We start from the raw sequence: 12,584 nt of genomic DNA, 5'->3' as shown, positions 1-12,584 counted from the left end.
GTCTTACCATTGACTTTAACCGGTCTGACCATTGACTTTGACTGGTCTGACTGTTGACTTTGACAAAAAAGTCAAATTTTCCAAAAAGTCATATTTTATGTTTTTCGACGTCCTAAGTCCTAATTCAAAGTATGTTTTTCCAAATTCACACTCAGTAAGCCATTTTCAGTGATTTATCTTCCGAATCAAATTTGGTTTTCCAATGAAGTTCAATTTTTTACGTAAATTTGTTTGCTATGTATCCGAGAACTATTAGACGTTGAATTCAAGTTCGAGAGTGATCGAATGAAGTTTAAATGTTTGATCAGTGGAGCATGTAATTCGAGGTAATACTTTACTACCTCTTTTCATGCTTTATGCAACATGTTGATAATGGATAAATGCATGAACATATATGATTGGTCTACTATACATTTTTTATTATGAATGGACTCGAATTGAATACGGTTTAAGTGATAAATTGGTTAAGACTCGATTAAATTACATAAATGAATTAGAAGACTGGTAAGAAATGTTTTCAAGTGCAATGATTAATCTCAAGAGCCAATGACCTCAAAATTATTAAATTCTAATTATTTTTGTTAAAAGGTTTAATACCTGAATCACCTGATTATAAAATTATAAAATTGCCCCTATGAGGTAAAAATGGCCCGGACTGACCTGAGAGCGAAAGTACCTTGAGAATTCGTATTATTAATTTAATAAATCACTATTTCATATGTTAAATTAACGATCTACTCGTATAGTAACTAATAATAAAATCCTAACATTCGAAAAGGTACATATGTTTGGATTGATCAGAATTACCGAAATGTCCTCGAGATATGAAATAACAAAAATAACCTCCAATGTTCAAATGACAAAAATACCTTGAACTCTAAATGAAATAGAATACCATGAAGCCTAATTTATTAGAAGTAATGCCACTGAAAAATTTGAATAGAATGATGATAATACCCTTAAAGTGTAAAAAAGACTATGGATAGACTATGGGAACACCGATGAACTTAAATGGTTGTACTACCTCTAAAGTTTATGGAGCATGACTCAAGTCATCGAACATTTTGGATACTATTACGATGCCGAAATGAAATAAATACCAATGGAATACATATTCGTCTCCTCAAGAATTAATCTAGGATGATTCTGATATAAATAAGATCAGCTAGTGTAGTCAATAATAAGAAGTGAATAATTGTGAAGTATCGCAGTCAAATGATTGACAAGTATCGTAATATTGGGAACTATAGATCAATCAGACTTGAAACCCTGATAATTCAAAATATATAATCTTGAATACCATAAATCATTGCTCTATCCTTATTGAGTTAAATTACTGAGAATTCTCCAATAACCAAAATGTTTAAAATGCCCCTGATTTCCTAAATAATGGAATCACTCCTCTCATATCTGAAATCACAAGTAACTCTAATGCAAAGGATTCTGAATACATTTCTGATTACATAGTGCCTCCGAAAACTATATGAATAGTATATGATCTTGATAAATCATGTTCCGGATAACTGATGAATCTGTCAGTTATTAAACCCTTTTATAGGGATCTCATTTCTAAATTTAATCAGTTTACGAATGTTTCATGGCTCCTTACCTGATAAATAACAAGTACCTTCGGAAAATAATTGGATCCTCTAGTGTGTTCTCTATGTGTTATATGATTGTTTTATCTGTTCTGAAATGTGTTTTTCCTAGATTTCTGGGTTACTGAAGTTTTAAGTCTGCCTGTTTGATTCATGATCTCTGGATAATGTTCCTATTGAATTGATATGTCTGAAACTCTGATTTCTCTGCTACCATAATATACTGTCTTAAAACTGATTTCTTCGGGGTACTCTAGATCTGGTATGAAGTTTTTGCAGGTTCATCTCGGTCAAGCTGATAATTCCTTATATAGGTTCAGACTGATCAAACTAGTAATTCCTTACAGATCTAAGGTGACCCTTGGGTGGGCTTCTAGGTCTAATGGGCCTAGTGGTAAGACGTTATGGACCCTAAGGTACTCCCTTAGGGTGACACCTCTGCTATGTGCTTTGGGTAAGTCCTTATGAACTTGAGGGCACTCCCCTCAGGTGGACACCTACGCTTTGGCTAGGATAAGACCTTATGTACCCAAGGTGTTCCCTAAGATTGGCACCTAAGCCCAAAGGGGCCTAGGGTAAGTCCTTATGGATGCAATTCTAGGGAACTGCATATTTGTGTTTGGATGGAGGATTTTTCCATGTTTTTAAAAATACATTTTAAAATGTTACTGTTTTAAAAAGATCGATACCTTTTCACTGGTTTTATGGGAACACACATTTGATACCCTATTCTGATCTCTTGAACCTGATTCTCCAAATGTTTCCTTTGAATTGTAAGCTTCATGTCTTTTACTACCTAAAAATATCAGTAGGACCTCAAATTATCACAAAAATTTGTAGATGTATGAATCAATAAGAAAAATTATGCTTGTCTATTATCTACATGTCCTTCAACATCACTTGGTAGTTATGTATTATTGAGCTTCCCAAAGCTCATTCTGTTACTCACAATTTCAGATTAAATTGATCCAGTACAGCTTACAACATCATTATTGGAGTTCCACCGGCGTTCTTACGGAGTATGGTGCATGTGATTAGGGGGCATGTAGATTATATTATGTTTTTATATCCGTGTCTAAAACGTGTATGATTTTAACTTCAGTTTGTAGTATATGAATGGTTTTATGAACTTTTATTTTAATAATAATTTGTTTTATGGTTTAACATATTTTAATAGAGATTTTAAATTTCTCTGGGATTTTTACTATTGGTCGCTCCGGTGGCCCTAATGTGACACCTCAGATTGGATCGGGTCACCCGCATCAATCTGTGGGTGTTACATATATTCTAATAAACAACAATCAAAACTAAAAAATCAAATTGAATATATACATATATTGCATTAAAAATATAAATAAAACTATAGAAATATTGTCAACCAATTAATTTCTCTTAATTTATCTTTCAATGAAATTGAAAGAAAACTAAGATAATAATAAATTTGAATACACTTAAATTTTATCACAAGATATTGAATACTCCATTATATATTTCATTTTTAGACAAAAATATTCACCTTAAGTGATATCTGGTGTGATAACCAAACATTGATAACAAGAACATTTCAAGCAAAAATCTTTCTTTGGGTTGATTAATAACTCACACATCAAGCCAAATAATTATCACATGCTTATTACCAAAGTTGTACATGTGATTATGTCAACTATTAATCTTTTTTTGGGTCGATCAATACTATTATATCCTATACATAACATTTTTATTTAAAAATATATTTTCCATAAAATAAGCCACTATAATGACATATTACTTAATTAAGTCGTCTCAAAGAAAATATTAGTATTCAAATTTAATATTTTTATAAAAAATCAAATGTCAAAACTGAAATTTCTGATTGCACACGACAATATATGAAATAACTCAAAATAAGGTTACATATATGGTTCTATCAAAAATCAAAAAACTAAAGTCTAATTAATTCTGAAGAATTCCTTAAACAACAATTAAGACATAACTTCATAAGTCACCAAAAATAAGCTGGATTCAAATCAAATTAAAACAAAACATGATATAAAGAACCAAAAATAAATTAAATATATCACGTAATAAATTTAATCATATATAATCCATAGCAAATATTACATTAAAGCATTACCATAGTGCAAGCAAAACAGTGACAAAGCTTATAAACTCAATTCCCACATAATTTTCTCTTTTGAAAACAAGCCAAACAACAAGAAACAATAAGGAAATTGATACCTAAAGTAATGCTATAGTAACCTCTAAAATTGAAAGTGTTCTATATAAATCACATTCAAAAAAGGATAGGAACCGAATTTGAAACTTACGATTAGGGTTATTGAAGATACTAATTTTTTACCCATTTGTTTTTATTATTATTATTGTTATTATTATTTTATTCATTACTATTGTTATTTTATAATAATAATAATAATTATTATTATTGTTATTACAAATACTATTACAAATAGGCCCAATCAAAACTGGACCGGCCCAGTTACAAGAAACCCAACGGCCTAACAGTAGAACCCTAAACTAGATTAAGGTTTTCATCTTCATCCCAGCCGCTGCTCTCCTTGCCAGCCGTTGGATCTGACTTAGATCCAATGGTCCAGATGGTCCCAGCAGAAACCCTAGGGTTATGATACCCTAGGGCCACATGGCCGCCGTTTGTCAGCTAGCCGCTGCCACCGCCTAGACATCTGCTGCCATACTGCCACGGCTTCAATAGAAACCTCCAGAGATCCCAACACAACCGCCCACGTTGCAAGCTACAAGGTGATTCACCACAGTAGTTTGGTGACTCACCAAAAAATCTCCATATTACCTGGTGTGAAGGAGGCTCGGTGGTGGCTATAAAAGCCACCAAACCTGCGAAACAAGAAAAGATAGCAAGAATCCGAGAGCTAGACAAAAAAAACACTGCAACCATCAAATCCACAAAACAGAAAGAAAGAAAGAAATGAGAAAAAACTTACCGAGGAAACCACGCGTTGACCGAAGACGTTACATGCTGAAGAAAACTTCAAAATACCCAAAGGTATTTCTCTAGATCTACTCCAATATGGAGTTTTTTAGGGTAAACTAAGGTCGAAATCGGGCTTGGGGGGATAAGGTATCATTTTAGGGTCTTTATGTAAAATCTGACCATTGTGTATGCTGGCCGACGGTGGTGATCACCACCGGAGCACGGTGGTAAGCGGTTGCCGGGCTTCCCTCCGGTGAGGGAAACTAGAGAGAAGTCAGAGAGAACTTTCTCTCTCGGTTTCTAGAAAGAAAAAAGGAAAAGAAAAAAATGAGAAGGAAGAGGTTAGGGCCGGTTAAAGGGTTTTTATACCCTCACCAAAACGACGTCATTTTGGTGAGGGCCTCAGTGTAATTTCCCTCATGGGAAAACCATATGAGTTATCCTCCAGATTTTATAGAATTCTATTTTAGTCACTAAATTAAGTTTTCGAGAATTTTAATTTGTTCCCGAATTTTAATTTATTATAATTTAGTCCTTTACATAATATATATATATATATATATATTAGGAAAATAACCAATTTAGCCCTCATAATTTTGTTAAATAATATTTTAGTCCCAAAAGCATGTTTTAATTTATTTTAAATTAATATTTGAATTCGATATATATTTATTTTAGTCCCTAAATTAAAAATAGGAAAAATTGCATGTTTAGTCATTGAAATATTAAATAATTATTTATAAATTAGGTATCTAATTTTAAAGTGTTATAATTTAGCCATTAATTTTAATACCTTTATTTAATTAAAAGTCTTTTTACTTTTTATATTTAATGTTAATTTTAGTTATTTTTATTTTATATTTTAAATTTTATATGTTCTTATATTTAATTATTATTTTTATTATTATTATTTAGTCATGTAAATATATTTATAATAAATAATATTTATCTATTTATTTTATTAAAATCCTATTTATAAATTTAACAAATTACTTTTAAATCATTTTAATCATATTTTAATATTTATTTTTCAATATTAAAAAATGACAGTCTTAAAGCAACTGGATATCCATTTTCTGATATTTTAAATAATTAAATATATTACTTTTATAAATTATATCTATTTTAGATAAATTTTTTAATATTTTTTTATATTAAGAAAAGAGTTGTCTTAAAGCACCTAGAAGACCTTTTCTGATATATCTAAATAAATAAATATCTTATTTATATTTAAATTAATAGATTTTTTTTAATTATAGTAATAAATTTGAAATAATATGATTATAAATTAAATATATATTCGAATTTTTAAATTTCTAATATTAGAGACGATTTATAATTAATGAGTACCAATTTTGGGCGTTGTGGGGGGTGTTAATCCTTCCCCAAACGTAATCGACCACGAATCCCTTTTTATTATTAAAAAGAACAAATTTTTGGTTATAACGCAGACTAGTTTATCTTTTAACTGATGTTTTCTTAAAAACTCTTTTAAAAGATAATTTTTAGGTATTCGACCTACCTGCCCCAAAAGGCCAATGTCGACTCCCAAAACATTTTAAAAACCATTTATTCACATTATTTTTTCCGCCAAGAAAAATTTCGTGCCCGGGCGAAAATCGGTTACGACAGCTTGGCGACTCCGCTGGGGATCGGTCAAACTTTAAAAAACTTAAATTGTCTCTATTAATTAGAAATAAAAAATTTATATATTTAATTTATAATTATTTCTTTTCAAAATTTTATATACACTTGTTATTATTATTTTTTTATTTATGTTTTTATTTTTATTAAATTTTATTATTTATTTGTTTGTCAGAGGTTTGAACATTTCTCCTCACACACATCACTTGCATTCCATACATAAGCTTTATAATCAAGCTTGTCCCTTTTAAGTGGGAGTGAAAGTGACGTCTTCGTGAGAATTTATTCTCCATGTCAGACTTAGCAAGTAGCTTTTGGGGTTCATATGCTCTATGTCTTCGTGAGAATTTATTCTCCGTGTTAGGCATAGAGAAGTGTATTCCCTCGAATTGAACTCGATTCACTTTATTCTGTGATGGACTATGATTGAGGGTTAGTAGCCCAAGGGGGCACTAACAAGGACAATTCGTGTACCTTTACTCTTAGAACTGAAACTATGCATATAGTAAACCCTAGAAACTCTTCCGATCTGAAGCCATACCGAAATAGGTGTACACAAAGGATAAATGAATTCTAACTTTTTTCCTTTTAATTTATTTATTTATTTTTCTGTTAAATAAATTACATATGAATTTAGATTATTTAAATTATGCTATGTAAAAAGCATGTTAAATAGAAATATTTGGGTAGACATTATTATTAAATTAAAATTTCTTTTATTATGTGAACTAATTCATTTCTTTTTATGTTTTCTTTTATTTTTGTTTGCATATCATCACAAAGGATTAAATGTATTGATCTTCGAGTTAATCGTCTCATTGGAAAACCTTCATCTATGGATAAAAAGTGTTCAAATCAAATAGTTCCAAACTCAGAAGTAAGACAGTGGGCTGAGAACTTACAGAGAAAAGGGAGAGACAGTCTGCAGGATGATTATGTACCCGAGTTAGCAAGTTATGCTCTGGTTTCTCTAAAAAGAAATTATATGCAAGATTTGCGAGGCATTTGGGAGAGTTGGGATTCAAATAAAAAGCTACAGTTCTACTAGTCTTACGGGGACATCCCATATTTTCTCTATGTCGAAGTTGATGATAACTTACTTCGAGCCCTAATTCAATTCTAGAATTCTGGTTATAATTGCTTCAGTTTCAACAAGGAGGATTTGGTTCCTACTATTGAAGAGTACACAACTTTGCTACATATAGAAGGGGCTTTGGAGAATCGGATTTATTCAAGGTCGATTAAAACTCAACCTTTTCGAGTTAAATTAGAGAGGAATGGGTAGTAGCCCGCACGAAACAAAAGGGCGAGGGCGAAGGCATTGCTTGGACCAACCTCAAAGAAATTATTCAGAGTCATCCAAATGATAAAGTACGATTTGATCTCTTTGCTCTGGGTATATACGGTATGGTCATCTTCCCAAAAGTATTAGGATACATTGAGGCTGCAGTAGTAGATTTGTTCGAGCAGCTACCAAAAAGGATCAATCTTGCTTCTGCAATTCTAGCAGAGACTTTTCGATCATTAAGCGCTTGCAGAAGGCTAGTAGGTGGACGATTTTCGGGATGTGCACCATTGTTATATGTATGGATCCGTAGCCATTTTTAGAGGATAGAAGGTTTCATACCGTCACTTTAGTACGGACTACTCACCATTGAAAGAGTTTCTGGAGCAAGAATGGCCGAAAGAATTCACAAATGATATGTGGATCAATGCCCTTCGAAATCTACAAAGAAATGATATCGTTTGGCGTGCCCCATGGCAAATTGGATATGTACCACTTTTACTTATAAGGTAGTACGAGGGTCGTCAATTTATTCATGTTACTGCTGGATTACATTCGTCTGAGTTCTCATTTCATAGAAAAAATTACAAAAGAAACATCATGGATGTTGTTACAGCTTGGAAAACAACTTTCTGTATTCGAGCTAAAGCAGCGAAGGTAATGTTAACTCCTGATTATGGGGAATGGAGGTCTGTGAGGAAAATGAAAATATTCCTCTACCGGATCAAAATGAGGATATCTCTATAAAAGACCACATCCGGGTAGTCCTGTCAGAGATTGAAATCCTAAGAGCTGAGTTTGAAATAGAAAGAGAAGGTTGGTCGAAAGAATTAGAGCAAATGAAATGAGATAAAGCTATGCTGGGCGTCGACGTTGACTTTCATTCAGCACAATGTCCAATGCTGATGGAAAACAAAGAAAAGGTTGATGGTGAATTCAAAATATTAAAGAAAAATTACCATGAGCTACACAAATCCCGGGGAGCATCAGGATCGAGCAGAGCAACAGCACAGATGACCAAAGAATTGAACATTGAGAAATGCCGAGTTGAAGACTTGAAAGGAAAGAATAGTCGTTTACTCAAAAGCCTCGATAAAGGAAAGCAGAAAATGAAGGATCTTGAGATTGACAAAAGGGATCGAATTATAAAGAACAAAGTCGAAAATCATGAGATTATGAATGAAATGTAGAAAGAAAGAGATCGAGTTAAAGAATTAGAAGAGATGAATAACGGCATGCTTGAAAGATTTGAGGATGAGAAAAATACCATGTTCAAGGGATTTGAATCTGAAATGAAAAATCTGATTGCCGAACTTGAAGTCAGGGGCCAAAGGATTGAAGAGTTCGATGTTGAAAAGGAAATATGGGAGTTGGAGAAGAAGAATTTCAACACCAGACTTGAAGTAGAGCAAGAAGTGGCTAGAACTTGGATGCAACGATGTAGAAACAAGAATGTGCAAATCCAGAAGCTTAATCAAAGAACACAAGAAGCACGAACAAACTTGAAGAGGATCTGGATCAGTCTAGAAACAAAAACACTGAGTTTAATGCTTACATCTTGTAACTTGAAGAATCACTATTCTAAGAGAAGGTTCGTCTAGGACCTAGTGATCTTAAAGAGAGTTATGAGGAAAATGCTTCGCTACGAAGACGAATCCGAGATCTTGAAAAAAATATGCATTGTTGTCAAGTCAGAATCACTGAGTTAGAAAAGACTCTAGAGGGAACTAATGAACAATGGCAAAAAACTACTGATTTCTTTGAAGAAATAAGTGAATAAAGAAGCAGTATGGTATTCGAGGCTATGTTACAAATGAGAAAAGTTGCCAGATATATTGGGGAGTTAGCTACTGAAGCAAAGATTATTGAGCATCATGTTGATCTAGTTTCTAAGTATGGAAAGAAAATGATCTGGCTGATGAAAGAAATCATAGAGCTTAATAGGAAAGCTATATCGTATCTGTAGTTATGAACTATTATAAAGAAACTTTTGTATGCCGATGGAAGTTGTTCTATGACAGTTACCTTTTTGGGATCAATACCTTTTTCATACATGCATTTTGCATACATTCATTATTCATTGCATTATTTTCTTTATAGTTTTTATTTTACATTAAGATAAACATTCATTAAATAAAATTCAAAAAAATAATATCAAAAGGATTTTCAATCGCAGTTATTCTGGCCAAATGAGAAATTCAACATCACTACGGTACTAGACAAGCTACTAAGAAAATCATTGAGGATAAAATACAACATCTCGAGGAACAACATAATAAAAAACATGCATAAATGAGAATGAAGTTAGAGAAAATCGAAGCTAGCATTGCAAACTCACAAGACATTATGATGCAGAAAATAGAAGATATGCTCAGGAAGCAAGCTACCATTGGAAAAATTCATGAAAATCTTATACCTTTTGACCAGGAACCTATGTATCCTTTAGGTTTCACGCCGGAACCTGTTTATCATTCTGGTATCACACCTATGCAAATCCATGCTCGCACATCGGCACTTCAAGAGACTAAACCAAATGAAAATCAACAAGTGGATATCGCATCTTCAAGCAAAAATCTTCTTATATCAGATGTCAAGATAGGGGAATTTAATGCTGAGCATCTGATTCCAGATTTGAATGAGTTGAATGAGAGAAAAAGGCAATGAAGAATTGACCAGACAGATCAATAGCTTAGAGGAAATAATAAAATCCGTGGAAGTAACTGAATCGTTCTATGGGTTTGACGCCAGCGAATTGAGTTTAGTCCCGGACCTAATCCTCCCCATCAAGTTCAAAATTCTGAAATTTAAGAGATATGACGGTACTACATGCCCTTCATCCCACATTGCCATGTTTTTCCGCAGAATGGCAGGTCATGTGAAAGACGAGAAATTTTTAATTCATTGCTTTAAAGATAGCCTGACATGACCAGCCCTAAAGTGGTATACTCAACTGTCCAAAGCCAACATTAGATCATGGAAGGATGTGGAAAAAGCATTCCTATAACAGTACCGCCACGTGACAGATATGGTCCCTGATAGATGGACTCTCCAAAATCTGGAGAAAAAGAACAGTGAAACATTCAGACAGTACGCCCAGAGATGGCATGACACAACAGCCCAAGTCCAGCCACCTCTATTAGAAAAAGAAGCAACAGTGATGTTCGTCCACACATTAAAGGCTCCATATTTAAGCCATTTAATAGGGAACACAACAAGAAATTTTACAAATCTGGTCATTTCTGGAGAACTCATTGAAAATGTCATGAAAAGGGGCAAAATTGAATCAAGTGAAGGGTCTAATTCCAAAATATCCATGTACCAAAAAAAGAAAAATGAAGTTAACAATGCGAACGCCTACAATAAGGATACCTCGAAAAGTGTTATGATAACCCAGCCGAGGGTTAAGAAAGAGGAAACAAACAATAATCGAACGGAATCTAGAGGATCTCGCAGGGAAAATGAAAGGCTTTCCTTTATACCCTTACAAGTACCATATGCTGAGATCTATGATTCGTTGTTAAAGGAAGATGTCATAAGGCCCTATCCTTTGATTCCCATGCAACCACCATTCTCTCCATGGTACGATGTGAAAGCGCACTGTGTTTATCATGACGGAATTACAGGTCACTCTATTGAAAACTGTTTGGCATTCAAAAGGGTGGTCCAAAATTTTATTAATACTGAAAAGCTGGAATTCAATTCACCAGCTACATCAAATCATCCGTTTCCAAATCATGGAAAGAAAAACGTGAACGTGATTCAGGAAGAGAGAAGAAGAAAAGCCAAAATAGATGTTTCTGAAATTAAATTCCTCTTTGGTTGGATATTTCAACAATTTTCCCTATCTGGTATGATTCAGCAACAATTCAAGCCAAAGCATAATGAAGGCGAGAATTATTGCGAATATCATCAAGAAAAGGGGCATGGAATTCAACTATGCCTTGAATTTAGGGATTTGGTGCAAAAACTAATGAATAACAAAGAAATAGAGTTCTTTGAAGAAGAACCAGGAAAAAGAGAAGATGGCATTTGCGCATAAGAAGATTCTAAACCTAAATAGAGAACAAGTGATCCCGTGATAATCACTGTGAAATCATCTACAGTAAATCCTGCTCCAACAAAGTTAAAAGTGATTATCACAACTCCTTTATCATTTCCATATAAGGATACCCGCAGGGTATGTTGGAACTATACTTCCAATGTTTCAATGGTAGGAGGATATGTTTCTCTGGAAAAAGCTGAAGAGAAAGCACAGAATGCGGATTCAATATCTGAATTAGTGAGTGAAGTCGGATTCTTCACAAGAAGTGGGAGATGTTATTCTCCCGAGACATCAAATGCTTCAGAACAGGCAAAGGCAAAAGGAAAAGCTACAGTGATACCTCGAAAGGTATTTGATGATGAATCCCCGCCAACAGTCAATGAGCCCGTAACGGAGAAACAAGCTCAAGAATTTCTGAAATTTCTTAAACATAGCGAATATAGTGTGGTTGAACAGCTACATAAACAGCAAGCACGTATTTCAATTCTTGATCTATTGATGAATTCAGAAGAACACAGAAATGCCTTGATAAAAATGCTTAATCAAACCTTTATTCCTGAAGATATATCCCTCAACAAGCTTGACAGGATTGTGGGGCACATAGCCGGCGATAATTACATAACATTCACCGATGATGAAATACTTGAATGTTGAATGGGGTCAGTGAAAGCTTTGAATATTACCACACATTGTCATGGCCATGTGTTGCCAGGAGTCCTAATTGATAATGGATCTGCTCTTAACTTGATGCCTTTGGTTACACTTCAAAGAATGTCGGTGGATAAATCGCACATGAAGAATTATCAAAACATAGTGCAAGCTTTTGATGGCACTCAAAAAGTGGTTCTTGGAAAAATGGAAATACCACTGCTGATCGGACCAGTCATATACAATATTGACTTTGTGGTAATGGATATCCACCCTACATATAATTTTTTATTAGGAAGGCCGTGGATTCATTCTGCATGAGCTGTTCCTTCTTCATTGCATCAGAAATTGAAGTTCGTTGTTGACGGTCAACTCATATGTGTAGGAGCTGAGGAAGAAATCATTGCCTCTGCAATGAGT

This window comes from Hibiscus syriacus, unplaced genomic scaffold (assembly GCF_006381635.1).
Source record: "Hibiscus syriacus cultivar Baekdansim isolate YM2019G1 unplaced genomic scaffold, ASM638163v2 tig00110123_pilon, whole genome shotgun sequence".
Classification (NCBI taxonomy): Eukaryota; Viridiplantae; Streptophyta; class Magnoliopsida; order Malvales; family Malvaceae; genus Hibiscus; species Hibiscus syriacus.
Note: the sequence above shows the minus strand (reverse complement) of the source record.